General features: G+C 33.0%; 1 protein-coding gene across 7 annotated transcripts in view; it reads right to left on the reverse strand.

The window, feature by feature from the left end:
• LOC128888024 (DNA-binding protein D-ETS-4) overlaps positions 1-18,313 on the reverse strand; it is a 156,739-nt gene that overhangs the window by 66,139 nt on the left and 72,287 nt on the right. Inside the window, exon 1 of one of the 7 annotated variants that reach the window (XM_054144613.1) lies at positions 14,228-14,677. The exons of 5 other annotated variants lie outside the window; for them this stretch is intronic. The gene's annotated coding sequence lies outside the window, so the exon portion shown is untranslated. Of the gene's footprint in view, positions 1-11,844; positions 12,221-14,227; positions 14,678-18,313 lie in introns of those variants that run through there. One more of the 7 variants, XM_054144614.1, reaches the window with a different exon arrangement.

Raw genomic sequence — 18,313 nt, forward strand, 5'->3', positions numbered from 1 at the left:
TCGGTATATCGATGTCAAGAACCATTATGGTGTTACGTGGACTTTGATGTGAAGGTGGAAAGAGGAAATAGAGATGATCATCCTCTAATGTTATTCTGTTAGGTTTCGAGGTAACAATAATGGGGTTAGATGAAAGCAAAATTCCAAATGCCAGGTATTTGCATCAACTTTATAAAAATATGGAATGAATTAAATAACATTTCTGACAATTTAGAAGAAGGTTCATCCCCTTATCTTACATTAGGTTTCGAGGTAACAATAATGGCGTTAGATGAAAACAAAATTCGAAATGCCAGGTATTTGCATCAACTTTATAAAAATATGGAAGGAATTAGAAAACAGTCTTGACAATTTGGAAAAGGGTTCATCCCCTTTTGTTGTTGTGGTACGTTTAAAGGTAACAAGAATGGCGTTAGATGAAAGCAAAACTCGAGATGCAAGGTATTTGCATCGACTTTGCTTGATAAAAATATGGAAGAAATTAGAAAGTAGGCATAACAATTTGAAAAAGTGTTTAAAAGTGTTATGTTGTTGTAGTAAATTTCATAACAATAATAACGTTAGATGAAAGTAAAATTCGAGATGCAAGATATTTGCATCGACTTTGCTTGATAATTATATGGAAGGAATTAGAAAACAGTCCTGATAGTTTATACAAAGATTGATTCCCTCATGTTGTTCTGATAGGTTTCATTAATTAGAAAAAACCTAAGAATAAACGCTCTTATAATGCACGAGACTAAAGTTTATATAATAAACTTGAAATTAACTTTTCACAGTGAATATACTTGAAGAATATAAAGAAATTTAACGGAGTCAACTAGAGTTAAATCTTCTAAACACTACACAGGCAATTCTAACAAAAATCTGTACAAATAAATTACGAAATTCCTTCAATTAGTAAATATTAAGCATGTTGTATTAATCAAATTATATATATTAAATTAAATAAGATTAATTAAACATATTGTATTGGATACACTGCAATTAAATTGTAACCATTAACGTGGACATTGATGGCCTTGTAGTTCCTGTGACCTTAAATAAAATAATTAAAAAGTACTCAACATAAATAAATGTGATATTATATATATAAAAAAAAAATAAGAATTTAATTCTACACTTGGGGAAAATCAAGTTTGAAAAGTCCTGTGGTAAATGGAAACGGAAACCGTAAAGAGAAGTCACAATCGCTGCGTTGCATCGTAACTGCATCGAAATTTTCTGAAGATCGAAGTTTCCAACGGCGAGCTGAGTAATTAAAATGCATAATAGCAGAAACTGGTGGTATCTGAACTGCTCAATTAACCGGCAGGATACGTTCCATCGTACGGGCCGAACTGTTCTTTTTGCGATGGGGAAACGACAAAAATCGTCTCCGCAACGACAAGTTCTTACGGCTTCCTCGGTTTCCTGCTATCTCCTTGGCCTTTCCTAAGGACCAGTCATTGACGTCACCTTTACCGACTAACCAACGGTGCAGCTGCATTCCCTCCTTTCGTGCATTAAACACGGAATTCCACTAAAGTCACGATACCGCGAATCGACCTCGTCATTTTCGAAACATCGATGTATTTTCGACCGATTCGCGATAAAACCAGACAGGGGGACGCTGGTTTCGTTTGATGAATAGCGATGGGGATTGATTAGAATGCGTTTTAATGAACATTCAATGTCTAAGCTAATTTTATTCAGATAGAAGCATTTTTTCTAGTAGGTATTGTTTTTTCTGGTAAAGTCTGAATAATTTATTTGGTACTTTCATGTGCATTAAGTGTTACACTTGTGCATTAAATTTAAACAAAATTTTTGTTGTGAATATGTGTATTGTAGTGTTCCTTGAATTTGTATTCAACTTGTTCCAAAAAATTAATCGAGAACTACGGTACGATTATATTCTATGCAGTCTGTATATTTAATAATTTAATGTGAATACCTTGTATAACGTTTTCAATATTTAGTTCAAACATTGAATATTAAATGATTTTCTCTGGACCAATGAATTTCCTCTTGATGATCTATACATATAAGAGAGGTGTAATATGTAAAATATAATAATAATACATAACCTGAGAAAATATTTTGTTAGTCGTTAGAAAACTCTATATTTTACTTAAAGTACAACTATATTTCATTATCAGAATTTTAATGTTTGTTTAATATTACAATCTACATTTATGAAACAATTTATTGACCGAAAGAAAACAGATTGAAAATAAATGTTTGAAATAAATTCTTACAATACTATACGCAAATAAATAGGTAAATAGATAAACTACTTAGAATTAATTTTTTGGAGCAACTTAAGGAACATTATATAACTTGTGTATTTACATACAATCAAGTTTACTTTAAATTCGAAACTTGAAATTTACTTTTAAAGACTAATACACGATTACTGTTATAATTTTTCGAAGTACAGATTTCGAACATACAACGCCTTTCACCTTAATGCTACTCGTGATATGTTTCATTCTATAACTACCGATGATCACTATTGAAGTTGAAGGCGGATCAAAATTCTTTCCCACGAGTAGAATTTATGACGCAATTTTCACGCAAATCAATTGTGTCTTTGATGCTAAATGCGTAATAAAATTCACATTAATAGCTACTTCTCGACGACGGATCGTCCTATAATAGGTTTTTTGTACGTAATCTGAACACATATTTGATATTAATTGGCTGGTCGTTCCGAGAAATCGGTTCGACTACAAACTAGAAAAAGCGAACAAACAAAAGCTGATCGAATTTTTCATTTCTAAGTATAGATGAACGAATAAAATATATTGCAGCTTTTATAGTCGAGCGTTTGTGAAGTCCGCCTTTTAATTGGTTTGACCTATAGTAAAATGTACCATCGTGCTAAAGAAAAATATTATTTTGTTAACCCTAAAATGTCAGACTTGCAAAAAACGCGCTTAATTTTTTTCAAGTTTCATAGTTTTCTTCGCAAAAAAATAACACAACTATAAACCGATCTTTGCGAATTACCAACTAGCGCAATGTACAAATACATCATGTGACTGTCAGTTACGAGTTAGTTACTTCACCGCGATAAGTAAATTAGCAATGCATTATTGTTCAAGAAAATAAGAAATTAAATTTAAAACATAAGGAGAACCGATTTCGCAATTCCAAGCGGTTATTTTCGCCTTACGTAATTACCTAATTACTAATTACTGTAATCTTTGCGACTGATTTATGTTTACGATTGGCGAAAGTTTTGATAAACCTGCGAATCATCGTGTAGAATGAATCATTTATTTGTAAGAAGATTCGTGATTTTTAAACATCTTTGGAATATGTATATAGAATACACAATATTATATGTATATGTATATTTCATATAATATTTCTCTATATATTCTATATTATATATCTTTATATTTTTTTGTTGGAAGACTGTTCATGAGTGCAGCAAGAGAATACACAATTTTCTATTATGAACGTACACAAAAAATTACATCTTGTATTTTTAAGCATACTGACATGACATTCAGCGAAACCTAACTGAATAATTCTCCGTATTCGACCAGTCAAATTTTTGTTCGATTAAAGTCAATATAATCTTTAAATCTAAACTTTAATTTTGAATGAAACAAAATAAACAAAATAAACAAACATCGACCACCTATCAATTTGGAGCAAATTCTTCCTTCTTTTAATGTGGACGCAAAAAATTGGCAACTAAGATAAAACAAATCAGTCCTCTTTCACGAAGATCGATACGACAATTCATTTGGTTTGTGATGTGCATCTCCAGAGCATCCAAAGGACACTCCGATACATACAAGTTCGCAACATTCCGCTTTAGTGGTTACCTTATCACAATGTTACGCAATAACGTCAGGCTTTAAACCATGACGAACTTTGCTCGCGATTGATAATATTTTCAAGCAATCGTGACCTTCGATATCGCTTGGTAGTGAAAGTGTAATCGTATTTCGGCGCATTCTCTCGGATAAGTACCTGGAGAAAGCTTATCGTTTCCATGGTTTTGCCTTGAAACTGATCTTGTCGCCTCGGTACATGTTTATTTATGTTTTACTTCTTTACTTTCCTTATTTATAAAGCAGAAATTACGTAAGACCGATGATAAGTAACGTAATAAAGAGTTATCTAAAAGAGACTTTAGGCATTTCTTTTTTTACCTATTGGGGGATATTGACACATATAGTGTACGTTTATTTTTATATTAACCTATTCGCTGACGTGAATACACGTCGATTCAATTCTATTCCTAGTTATGCAAAAATTATGAAATTTTTTTTATTTTATACACTACATATTCACAACACTGATATTTCCAAACATACTTTTTAATTTAGATATTTGCCATCACGATACAAATTTACGATGTCCAACTTCTGCATTTTATTATTTTTACCAGAAACGTAAAATATCTGCTGGTCGCGAATGTGTCAAAATTACCGTTACTTATAACACAATGCCTTTTTGAATTAAAAAGTATACGATATTAAAGTGAGACAGCATGATTGTATTAATTTGTGTGTATTGAACAGAGCAAACAGAAATCCATTTCAAACTCATCCTTCAGGAGATTCATAATAAAATACCCATGCGAAGATAGTTGCTATTGTACAGTGTATACTGCAACGAAGTAATATTATTTTTTGGTTTCGAAAATTGAGTGCTGAATATGTTTTGCACTTTGAACTGAAGGCTACATGTAGAAGTGTCTGGATATCGAAGATAGGGCTCGAGAGGTTCACTGACCTGCCAAGAGAACAACGGACAAGTTCAAGGACAATAATTTTACGGTTCACAGGACCATACCTTGGATGATCCTTAATCTGTCATGACGTAATGAAATTAGAATGGGAGATGGCGTCACGGCCTCGCTTTGTTCGTCGCTGACACTACTCTTCTCGTTTCTTTTCGCTTGAACCTTATGCACAATCTGTACGTCTATATATAGTTTATATACCATAAATAAATAAATCTGTGAGAGTTGGTATTTTTCTAATTTTGTCTCTCTAAATTTCTTTTGTATTACTACTAAAGACATTCTGCTCTATTTATAATTACGAATTATACACTATTATTAGTAGTATTATTATAAATATTATTCAATTCCAACGTCTTCGACTAATTGCGAATTTCTCTCATGAAAAAATATTATATATAAATTATATAATTTAATAGAAATACAATTTTTAGAATAACAAATATAAATATAATATTAATACTATACTCTTAATAATTAAAAAAAAAAAATTAAAGTAATGGAAGAAGGAATTGTAATGATACTTTTAACAATGTTTACTATAACAAAAGTTTATTTTCGTGGTTAGTTTTAAATTGATGAAGGTTACCAATACAGTAAGAGCGTACTCTTATAAATGTTTTTGTAACTCTCTTCCTCTGTGCCTCTCTCTTTGACTAATCGAAGACAGGTCATTAGCCCATTGATTGTTCGTTACGACATTCCTTCTGACGTCGGTAGAATAATTTTTTCCGATATTCTAATATCTGTTACGTAACTCCACCAGCCTGGCAGTATTTTTGACTCTCGTATCGAATATATCTGCGTTCGATGAATCGTTCCTCGGGTGTCATTGCACTTGTTTCCAGTGGATTCGTAATTAACCATGTTTGACACTGAACTCTTCTATTCACGATATAATCAACACTTGATGCTTTGTTTTCGATTACGTTTTGCTTAGATTCTGTGACTGCAAACTGCAAATTAATTTCTAAGACACGTGTGTGCATTGTTTTTTATTCTTGGAATAAATAAAATACTATAGCTCAATAGTGTTTTGTACGATTTAATGACAATTGCAATTTATACACAATCGAAGGATTATTATAAGCAGTGTTTTATTAAACTGTTACTTTCCTATGGCTTATCTTTAGCATAATCGATACAAAGATTGTTATTTTTGTATATTTAGTCCATCAAGGCTACTATCAAGATCAATTTTGATAATAATTCAACAATCCCCACTCGAATCGAGTTCAGTCGAAACGTAAATCGATTTGTCTTTAAATAACTTGTAAACAAATCTGAAAATAAATTGTTAAGACCTTATCGATAACTTCTGTCGAATGTTTTCAAAGTTACTTTGTTTTGTACAGTATCCGATATCAAAGTATCTACTTTACAATATTCCATACAATATTATAAACTAGTATTACTTACAGTGAAATGTCAACAATAAACAAATATTATTTCGCACGAGCTCGCAATTGACATCTCAACTTTGATAGTCTCGCGCAAAACAGCATTGAAATTGAATTTAAAACCACGAACCCGACATCGAACATACTTTTCACCAACTTTTCACCACCGTAAACTACGAAAGTGTTTTCTCGAAAACAGGTATAGCAATCGCGAGAGAATCGTTACACGAAATATTCACAGAGCACTTCCACCGAACGTAGCCGGAATCCTCTGCGTGCATCGACGGCAAAAAGCGTCATTAACATATCGCGCGAACGGTAAAACGAAGTTATAAACAATAAAGCTCTCATCTCGTTATTTAGCAACCTTGAGTCGTAAAGGTGGAAAAAGAGGCTACCCGCGTCGATGCGCGGGACCTTCGCCAGCTTCGACGCATCCTTTTACAAACAACGTTCTCGGCGTGGCGAGTACGCCTATAAATAAGCAATAAACGAAAATTACTTGCACAATTTAATCTTCGTGCCATTAAAGCGACCCAATAGGCCCGGAGGGGTAGCCAGGGGGTGGGGAGAAGGCTCCGAAGCGATTAATCCTGATTTAAAATTCACGAGTCCTTCACCCTCGAGGCAATGGCGTCATCAGGATTAACATCGCCACTGTGAACTTCCTTCTGTACCGCGAGTAAATTACTGTAGGATGTTATCTATTTTTCTAATAAGATGATCGAGTATTTTACGTTTATTTGGGTTAAGTGGGTTTTGTTTCGTGTGTAGATGTTATTCAGAAGATTGAATTTTTGAAATTCATTTTGGAAAGAAGTGTAACACGAATGTAATTCATCAAGAAACAGTTTTTTATGGTTTTAGTTTGGACTATATATATATTATATATTATAATGCATATTTAATACATGTTTTTGTTTTAATGCTCACTGATAAAAATGTCTCTTGTTTTTGTCTTAAAATATAGAATAATAAAAAGACACCTACCTTTTAAAATTTTATAAAAATAATTAGAATATTAGAGAGAAATTCACCTGTAAAAGTAGGCTTAAAATTCACTGGTAAAATTGTCTTATGTTTCATACTTAAAATGTATAATAACAGAAAGACATCTTTCTCTTCAAATTCACACATTCGCTGATTAATTTATAAATGTAGAAATAAACAAAAAACAATAGATATATCTGTCTCTTAAAATTCACTAATACAAATGTTCATCAATTTATCTACACGAAAATAGACTAAAAGAAAGATACATCTATCCTAAAATTGAATAATACAAATGTAACAGAGTATGTTGTAAATTTCATTCATAAAAATAGTCTTCAATTTTCATTAAAAAAGTAAAACTCACTGTCGAATGTATCTTTCATTTCTTTCCTTAATAAAATATATTAACCGAAGAAAATATACATGTCGAATTTAGTAACCTCCTCCTTTTTCGAAGTCGGTGAAAAAGATTTCCAATTAATCATTATTTCCTGTTTGTTTAGATAAAGTTAATCTCCTTTCCTACACAGATTTAACTACTGTACCACTACTCTATGGCAATTAAAGTGATGCACATCGAAAAAATTGAAAGATCCAAGTAACCCATAACAATCATTAACTTAATAATTATATTTACTTGTAAGCGAAATAATTCCACACGAACAGGAACAATCACACGATCACTTCAATACTCGGTGAATATCGCGACCGAATCAGAACTTCCTTTTCACAACCAAAGTCAACGAATAGTTTCCGTTGAAACTAATCAATTTGAAGTACTGCGCACATATATTCTGGATAGCTATTTTGGTTTCACCCCCTTTGATAGTGTCTCACTGTTCCACGGACCACCGATCGGCACTTTCGACGGAGCCCGCTCGAATGCCACTGTGACAAGGTTGTCAACGAGCAAAAAGTACTCGACTGCAACTTTTTGCTATAATACGGATCCCTCCCCACCCCACACCCCGTCTGAGTTCTCGAAGACGGTCTCAATCGGGGCTTTAACGATCAGGATTATTTATGAAAGGGATTTCCTCGCGAGTTATCACCGTTGTGACGAGATATGTTCTCTCGTACGTCGATTCACGTCGATTCTCCGTCGATTCATCGGCATGTCCGTGTAATTAATTCCAGTTATGCTAAACGCGGCGAACTGATGTCAGCTATCGGTTCGCGGTACGCGCAACGAGACGTCGAATTACTCCAGAAACTCTGATTTCGATTCGATACCAAATACTCGAGGGAGGGGTATTAATTACGTTACCATGATTGCAGACTGTGGTCCAAACGGGGCGATTAAAAATGGACAATTTTAGTGTAACTTGGACGTCTAAGTTATTGTTGAGACGTTATTTGGTAGATTTTGAGGAATTGTAAATACACAATTATTTATTGGCAATATACGAGTCACACCTGTACTGCACTATAATATTTTCGACTCACGTTACCATAATCGTAGACTGTGGTCCAAACAGGGTGATTAAAGATGGACAATTTTAGTGTAACTTGGACGTCTAAGTTATTGTTGAGACGTTATTTGGTAGATTTTGAGGAATTGTAAATTCACAATTATTTATTGGCAATATACGAGTCACAACTGTAGTGTACTTTAATATTTTCGACTGGTAGTTTTTGTTATATTAATGAACTTGATAGATTCATAATTTATGTTTTTATATTTCTATGTAACTATTATAGTTCTTCCTGGTCTGGTTTCATTTGTTACGTTTTTCTATATTTTTACTATCAATTTGTATCAAGATTTTCTCTTATTGACTTTCAATGAGGCAAGCTGCTTTTGCATGAACAATTACACTGAAATAACTATACAAATGGTAAATATAATATGAAATGATAAAACGATAAGAGTAAGATGAGCATAGTTTATTCAACAACGAACATGTTTCTTCATATTTGTAGTTTGTACAATGCACATAATGTACATTTAATATTTAATATATGCATACATATCTAATATGAAAGGAAATGGTCGCTGTTATTACATGCTACATACACAGAGAAGTATCTAAAAATAAAAAAAAGATATAAATTTGCACTAATAATGACCCACAAATGGTAGCCAAAAGTGTCCACAATGGAACAAATGAAGAATAAAAAGACTGCTGAAAGTGCCCAATTAAATCCGTCGCTAATTACCAAGCAGTAGCTGCGACGAAAAATAAAGCCATGTGAAAAGAAGAATTAATATTTATCATACAGATTGCCATATAGTCATGAAAATGAGCAGAAATGCTTCTCACATCATGTACTTTTATCCACGTACGTCATATTAATATTAAACTTTCCTTACAGTCCGAACAAATTCCCAAATACCGGTACCTCCTTCAACCCGCACTTCTCTGTCCCCCCTTGCTATATATCACGGTACGAAACCCATACTCGAGCATCGAAAAGAAACACGTAGGTACCAGGCAACAAGAAGCTGGTTTCGTAGACGTTACTTTCAACTTTCTTCCCGTGTCACGTTAACGAGCACTGCCGACGCCATTAAAATGACGGACAATTTCGCATTCAGGAATCTCGCTCGATACACTTCCACGAAAGAACGAAACACGCGACGTAATATTAATAAGCTCGAATGTCACAAGATTGTACCGTTACCTGTCACGACATTCAGCGCCGATCCGCATACTTCTCGCCGAGATCATTACCATCCGCGTCGTGGAACGAGCCGCGATCGCAGTGTCCGATCGATGATGCTAACACGATCGAACCGAATCTCGAGCTCGACGGCCGATCGTCCGATAAACAGTGTCGCGGATTCACTCTTATACTTTTCATTTCCGCCTTTGTTTTTGCGAACGATGTAACGGTAGCCGATCGCTTTTAATCTTCCATCTGAAACTCCGTGTCGCGGATTTCGCTGGAACGATGACGAGTCAGAGTCATTAGATAAGACGTCAGAACGATCGATTAGTATTCTTTCGTCGAGATAATTACGCTAAACGCATTATACAATTACCGTGCGTCGATGCGAGTTTGTTTAGCGGTTCTCTGACAGTGATGGATTGGAAGCAATTAGGAGAATGTTAAGAATAGGGGGATTTTGGAATGGTGCTGAGAGTTGGGTTCGGAATTAAATGGAATTGTTTGCTAGGTCTTTTGTTTACAGGTTGGAGGAGGGAATTTAAACTATTCTGGCTTAAATTCGTTTGTTCAATTTGGAATTCTTTAAATCTCTTTATTTCATGAATTTTTAAATATTTATTTCTTTTTTTACTCAAGAGGGCATGAAGCATAAACTGAACGTACAATGCAATAATAAAACGTTACACTTATCTAGGAAAAGAATTTTAGCTTCCGAAATTGAAGTTCTCCTTATAATCAAAAAATAAAAACCTGAAAGTAATAATTTATTTATATTAACGTGTTTGGCTTCTATGTTTCGATTCCTTTAGGAAGAACATTTATAATAAAGTTTGTTGTTAAAAAGTTATTAAAGGAAGCTTATATTAAACTCAATGGCACGGGCGTAGTCGTAACAAATCAGTTCAATCTATTGAAACGATTCTTGACATTCATTAAAAAAGAAATCGTACTTTTAATTTGATTGTAAATAAAATCTAAAGTGTATTGGTTTACATTCAACATTTATTCAACATAGTTTCAGTTTGAATATCGAAATTTTCTATTCAATAGTAGTGTAGACTTTCCTGTAAAGCTACAAATAATTCCTATTTAATAAAAGTTGGGTGATTTTAAAGAAAATTTAGAAATTCCTATTTGAATCAATTCATTTTTTATACGATTTTATATAATGATAAATACAATTAAACAATTTCTCTATATAATTTAGACATTGTCTCTCTTTAATGTAGGTTATTCTACACGAACATTCGAAAATGAGCATAAATATTCATCGAAAAAATTGAACACAAATAATAAACAATTCGTTACGACTGTATTTATCCAATGTCATTGTGCTTAAAAAATGATTACAAACATAAACGAATCAGTGAACTCGACTCTCGACACTGTTTCAAAATTTCAAAACATCATAATCTTACAAAGGCTACACAAAATTCATAACAAAAAATAATAATTCGTAACTGTATCCAATCTATCTTCCTCCTAAGTAATTATGTAAGTTAATAGCCTCAAGGATATCACGAAGCAAGGAAAAAGTGCGGGTTAACGTTAATCGATGCTTCGAGTTTATCGAAAAGGTGAAATTGCGAGATTAGATTTTTGAAAAAGGAAAGCCGAGAGTCATCTGAACGTTTTGAATCGTCGCGATACGCGACGAGAATGATAACACAGTGATAAACTGGAAAGTAATTGGCACCGCGAGCACGCACGACTGACATAATAAATCTAATTGCCGGATGAAATCGATTAATTGCAATTGGCCTTGCAGTTATATCGCGTAATGTCTTCCCGTGAACCGTTTGCGCATCATCGGGAGTGAAATTTCGGAAAATTGCATATTCAATAAACGAAAAATTTCCTCATTTTTATATTTTACGATAAAAGTAACAGCTGAGACGATAGCAGTAACTTTCTATCGCATAATGTGTCTAATCGAGAAGCTAATGATTTCTATAAGGGAAAGGAGTATTTTTGCGCTTACTAATATTTTCAGATAAATCTAAGGCTAAATCTAAGAGATTTGAACCGCTGCTGAACCCTAACCCAAACCCGGTTAATGAAGGGAATGTTACTTTAACTCATACTAACCACGAAGAAACGGTTCTTGAATTGTAGGAAGAGCGAGTTAACCTGCTCGGAGTGGGTTACTAGTAGAAGAAGACATCCTAGACACCCAGACAAGTCAAAGATATGTGAACTTACAGGCAATATTAAAATCAAATGAAACTAGATTGTTTAAAATGTACGAGTATATAATGAATGTAGGACACACACGTTCACTACACGTTCTAAGGCAAGACTGACGAATGTTTATCATTCGCCTGGTTGTCACAGTTGCTAGTGTTGGAATTCTCAGAAAACTCATAACACGTCCGGTCAAAATAGGGATTCCTTCAAGTGACTGTTTATGCCAATACATGTACTATTCGTCCGCAAGAAGAGGGCTGGCCAAGTGTTTACGTCCCCGTTCTGCTACATAAGTACAATAAACGAGTAATAAATACGAGTAAATGTAAGCACTTGCATGACCTTTTTCTCGCGGATGGACAAGTAGAGTAGAAAACAGACAATATTGAAATAAAATTGGTTACCGTCTAGAAACATGGCAATAACTATGGTTTTTAATGTATTATTATAACGCGCATACAACCAAGTTAACCGGGTTACTCGGGTTACAGATGTCTTGTGTTACCTGGTTAGATGGGTTATTCTATAATACGAAGTACCGGAACCCGGTACGGGTTAGGGTTCGAATCCCTGCTCTAAGGTATCGATCATGCAAGCAGTATTTGCATTGATATTCATCGTTGTCGCATAAATTATTAGTACGTAAACAGAGTTGAATTTATCAAAATTATTCTTTCAATTTCCATCTTAACAATTAAAGATGTAATACAAATTATTTGATCACTTATAAAAAACGATATGTTCAATACGTGGACAAAAGTATGTCAAATTAAAATTAATGTTAAGATGTATAGAGAAAATATGAATATAAATTTTAATATAACTGGTCCTTCCTTTTAACGACGTTGAAATATTTGTTGTCTAGAAAGATGTATTTCTACATTTCTACTTATTTTTCATACACTAATCGTAAATCATACTCTTCATTACCAATACCTTTTTTGTCTACGTGTAATTAAGAATGTATCGTTTTCGATACATGATAAAATAATAGTTGCATCTGACGTTGATAATTTATAATAGATTTAAACTGTTATTGTACAGTTTGTTGATTTCATGTACTGCTTGTAACACCTTTTGTACTTTCATAAATTTTCATAAATTTCATTAAAGAAATTTCATTGAATCGTCTAATGATATTTTATGATGTCGACGAATAATTTTGTATAATTCATGAACGTGCGATATTAATTACGCAAACGGCCAAGAAATCGCTTCGTTTTTCGAAGGATAGAATTCACGCAATAGGGGATTAATTCTGGGAAGGCGTGAATCAGATAATGGGAAACTGAACGAGGGTCAGGGAGCGATTGATATAAATCTCGGTACGATGAAATCGCGGGGAGTAACGACGAAATGACAAGTAATGAGAAAACATCGATTACAAAGTTGTTTTTCTGGAATTACGTAACCGCGGGAATAAATTACGCCCGGCGAATGAAAATCGATTGCCTGCAGACACGCTGAGAACAACAGATTGAAATTCAATGCGAAGTTTAATTACTTCAACCTCGATGGAACAATGTTAGTCGAGAAATAAACACCAGCAACGATGCTGAGCCATATACTTGCTCGAAATAATACTTAAAAGAATATATATGGTAATATAGAGATATGCCTGAATTCCAAAACTAACTCGTGAAAACGTCCCTCTAAATCTTGAAAAAAAAAGGATATTAATAGAAAGATATTGTACATTCGGTCTGAAATGCACTAATAAAAATGCTCTTCACTTTTACTTAAATAAATGTAACGATAGAAAAACAATTCTCCTCTAAGACTCACTGATAAAAATTACCCAAAAATTATCAATTTATATATAAAAAGAATAAAATAATTCAGCCTGTTCTTAAATTCACTGATCAAAATATTCTTCAATTTCGCTTAAAAAATATAATGATAGCGAAACAATTCTCATCTAAGACTCACTGATACGAATTACCCCTCAGATTATACATAAAAAAAATAAAATAATAGAGTCTGCCCTAAAAGTTAATGACAAAAATAACCTTCACATAAAAAATATATATATATATATATATATATATATATATATATATATATGATAATAGAAAAACAACTCTCCTAAACCTCACCGATATAAAAGTCCATTAATTTGTACATCAAAAATAGAATGATAAAAAGATACCTCTGTCCTAAAATTTACTAATAAAAATGCCCACCGATATATAAAAATAAAAGAATCTATTTTAAAGTTCACTCATCATCAAGTTTCCTTATAAAGAATATAGTAATCGAAAGACACATATACATTAAAACTCACTGATAAAAATATCCTCACACGAAAGGAAGTATTCCATTGGATGTCATTCTTCTTGACTCCGTCAACACACTACGAATATTTCGTGTAACTTCTTCACCAATTTCAGACACTGTTCTTCCGAATATTCTCGTCGCACAAAATTTCACTAGCACCGTTAATTTTTAAAGAATTATTCCCTTGCCAAAGACACGTACGGTATTCACTTGACACGAATCACCACTCGGAAGTGTACACCGTCTGGTATTGTTCGCCGCGGAAGAACGACACGACGATACAGTCCAGGCTTCGATGTCTCGAACCTACGAAAATGCTCTTTGAACGTTCACTTCGAAATCTCACGTGACTACGCGGGCGGTCGAGTACCTGAACCGAACGTGAACGACCGCGGCTCCGTAACACGTGTACTATCCGTGACAGTTGCGTACCGTCTAAGATCATCTGCTCTTCCGATCGTCCCACCACCCATTTTCTGGGCCTATTCAACACCCAATAGGAGGCGCACGGTTTATTCCCGCCGAAATCGACGCGGTGTCGCAAAAATTCGAATCTACTTTGTACAACGGAGGAAATCGAATCTATTGTACGTGATATTTTTTAGATTCTGGAAACGGAGGTGCTTTGGAGACTGTGACATTTATTTAAATTTCTTACATTTTGTTCGAAAGAAAATTAATATTCTTGATCGGCAATGTCCCTTACAATTTTTGTTTCAATTTCATCTTACAATTTTACTTTACTTAGCAATTCAGTATATTCGTAATTTGTATTTCTACATTTTTATATAAAAGGTCTTTTCTGTTTAGGTCTTACTTATTGTTGCAATTTTATATGTTTTTAAGTTTATAATTTTACCAAAGAGGACTCACATTGGAGTCCTGATATAATGATTATTCAAACTATGTCTGCTTAGACAGTGGGGTTTTATATGAACAGTTACAATAAAATAACTATGAATAAATACATGTACGCTATATTTAAAAAGAGTACAATTTTCTTTCGAATATACTTGTATGCATATCTGAAAACTATAAAAATTAAATGTTTCACTAAATATGACATGAAAGTGAAGGCCAAAAGTGTTAAAAATTTAACATGTTTTGAATATAAAAATTGCTGATAGTACCCCCAGACAAAAATTAATATTTTGTTAACACTTTGATATTCAGTAAACGAATTACTATACTAAATTAAAATGCAAATGCATCGTCTTTGAACGATATGTGTATTTATTTCTCCCGTTACAAACAAAATATCAACTCAATTCTAAACTTAAATTCAAGGACAATACTAATTCAAGTATGATGATTGTACTTTAGTCAAACTTGTAATTTTGAACTGGATAGAGAGTGAAATGTTTTTGACGTCAAATTTATTGTTGTAAGTATTATACGTATTTTTATTAAAATTGCTCCAAGTTTATACGATCCGACTCAAGTACTCTTTCATTTCACTTTGCTTTTAACGCCTGTCATAAACTTGCATACGAACCTGCTCGCAGTTTATGCGGAAATACAAGGACAAATATAGTTTAACGTTAAGAAAAAAAATGCAACTTTATTTCTCATTCTTCGCGACTAACCTTTTCCTCTTCCTTGTCGGCAAGGACGAGAGATTCTCCGTTCCACCAAGAGCCGTTTGAGGATTACTTAGATGTTACCTGGATTATTTTCAATTGCCCCAAGGATACCGTGTAAACTCAATTATGATCGAAGCTTTCGATACACGTCATTATCGTTTCAATGCGATCTATAGCGTACTACAATAAGACGTATTATAATAAGACGCTCGAATTTTTATCAATGAAATTCGAAAATTCGTGTTTGCCGCGATCTCATAAAATTGATCGTTAAATCGATAAGATAGAAAGTTTGGTTCGTAATATGAATTATATCTTGAATTCACTTTCCAGTATCCAGTATTTGTATTTCATTCATTATCACTGGAATTAATATCGGGGGAATTGAGATAACGAGTTTCTTTCTCTGAGAATTGCTCAGTTACTAAAAATTCAATGTTTTCATTTTTCATCCCATAGGAGTTGTTATAGGAAGGACTAAGATAGTGAGATTACAACCTTCAAGATTTCAAGATTTTGTTATTTAATAGTAGATTTATAATGTAAATTGTGACGTTTTGTTTTTCAATATTTTCATTTTCTATTCAATATCATAAGAGTTGATGTCAGAAGAACTAAAATTATTAGACTTTATGATTCGATCGCAGACTTATATTATAATTTTATATCTTGGTTTTATTTTCCAATATTTTCCAATATTAATTTTTTATTAAATATCACAAGAGTTAATATTAAAACAACTAAAATTACAAGATTAGAACATTTGAGATCTACAAATTTTTATTGACATAAGATATAAAAAATTAAATCAAATTGAAATAATTTATTCGTGACCTCTATTCGATTAAATAGTTTGTAAATTCTTACTTGTTCGTTGAGAAGTTTTTCAATTGTAATCCAAATCTAATTTTCGTTCAATGAGTAATAAATAAACAGTTGTGTATCGTTCACACGAAATTTTGTTCAAGAACGCGTGTAATTTAAATATACAATTCCGTTTGTTACTCGTACAGCAGAGATAATTCCTTTTGTTTTCTCAACGCGAACGTAAGTTCAAACGAAGAGATTCGAACTATAAACCACAAAAGGGACACCCTAACATTGTTTCAATTTGTAACATTCAAATGAACGTTTCCTTGGGACACGTTTCATTTTGCTGTGTTTCATGAGCTATTAAAATCGTGACAGGTAACAGGCGCGAGAAAAGTGTATGCAGATGCACATCATTGAGGTGCAAATCTGGTGCATATTTGAATACTTGTATCAAGACGAAGACTAACGGTACGTGTACACAATCCATTTAAGTGATGTAAAGAGACGTCATTGAAAGAGTAGAATGGTGACATTGAAATATAAGCTAATTGTTCGTTTCACTATTTACTACGTCATCCAATTCAGAGCTAATTTGAATCATTTTCTTAGCGTAATTTAAGCAGGTACGAATCTAGATGTGATTAATATTTACAAAATGTAATAAAATATGAGAACAAGGCAAGGGAGATTGTATACTATATTAATGTACCTATAATATATCCATAATATAATAATCTATAATATTAATAGAATATATTCTACATTTATATATCTATAATTTATGTTTTTATACTTTTTATGTAATTGACTTTTCCTGCTCTGCTCTCATATTTTTATTACGTTTTTTACACTGCGATATATCAATAGAAGAAAAATTGGAAGGTGGACATTCAATGCCGAAGTACAATAATGTTGTAAGATAGAAACCGAAACAAAAATTGTAAGGCAGTTGAATACATTTCGACCAAATATGTGAAATACGTAAAACGAAGAGCAATATTTGTATCCAACAATTAAAAAATCATTCGCGTCGTAAAATATCACGAAAGTTATTACTTTTCTGAAGGACATCAAATTATTGACCAAAATTTGGCAATAACTCAAGTGAAGTAGCTAGTAAACCGTCATGTCAGTAGTTGATGCGACTCTTTATTCGTATCCAAAAAAATAAAAAAAAATTGTAAGGAATATAAAGACTCAGTTCTTTAATTTGGGTTTGATTTAAAACCCAGAAATCCTAAACTTCCCTTTAAAAAACCTTTTATCGAATTGTACTACATTATTTTTCTCTAGATTGCAGATGAAAATATACAAGAATGTGTACAAATGCATAAATATATAAAACACACGTCGCAACATTTAGAAAACAAGCCATACTTCAATGTAGGTTTCTGTTTTTCAACGGACTATTTATTTCTAACTTTTTATTTGAAATTTCCTATCTAGACGTGAACTTTTCTAATTTATGACGATAGGTGGTTACGTGGGGACCTGAATAGCATTCAAGTTCAAAGACATGTCAAAGAGTGGACGGCATAAAGGGAGACGAAACGGATCGGTAGACGGTACGAATAAGAAATACCTGAAGAGACGGTAAGGTTCACGACAGTGAGAAAAAGAAATTGAAATCAGAGTTTCTATCCAACGCGAATCGCCTTGGCGCGTGTATCCGAACCACTTGAGAGCAGAAATTATGC

This window comes from Hylaeus anthracinus, unplaced genomic scaffold, assembly GCF_026225885.1.
Source record: "Hylaeus anthracinus isolate JK02 unplaced genomic scaffold, UHH_iyHylAnth1.0_haploid 11989, whole genome shotgun sequence".
NCBI lineage: Eukaryota > Metazoa > Arthropoda > Insecta > Hymenoptera > Colletidae > Hylaeus > Hylaeus anthracinus.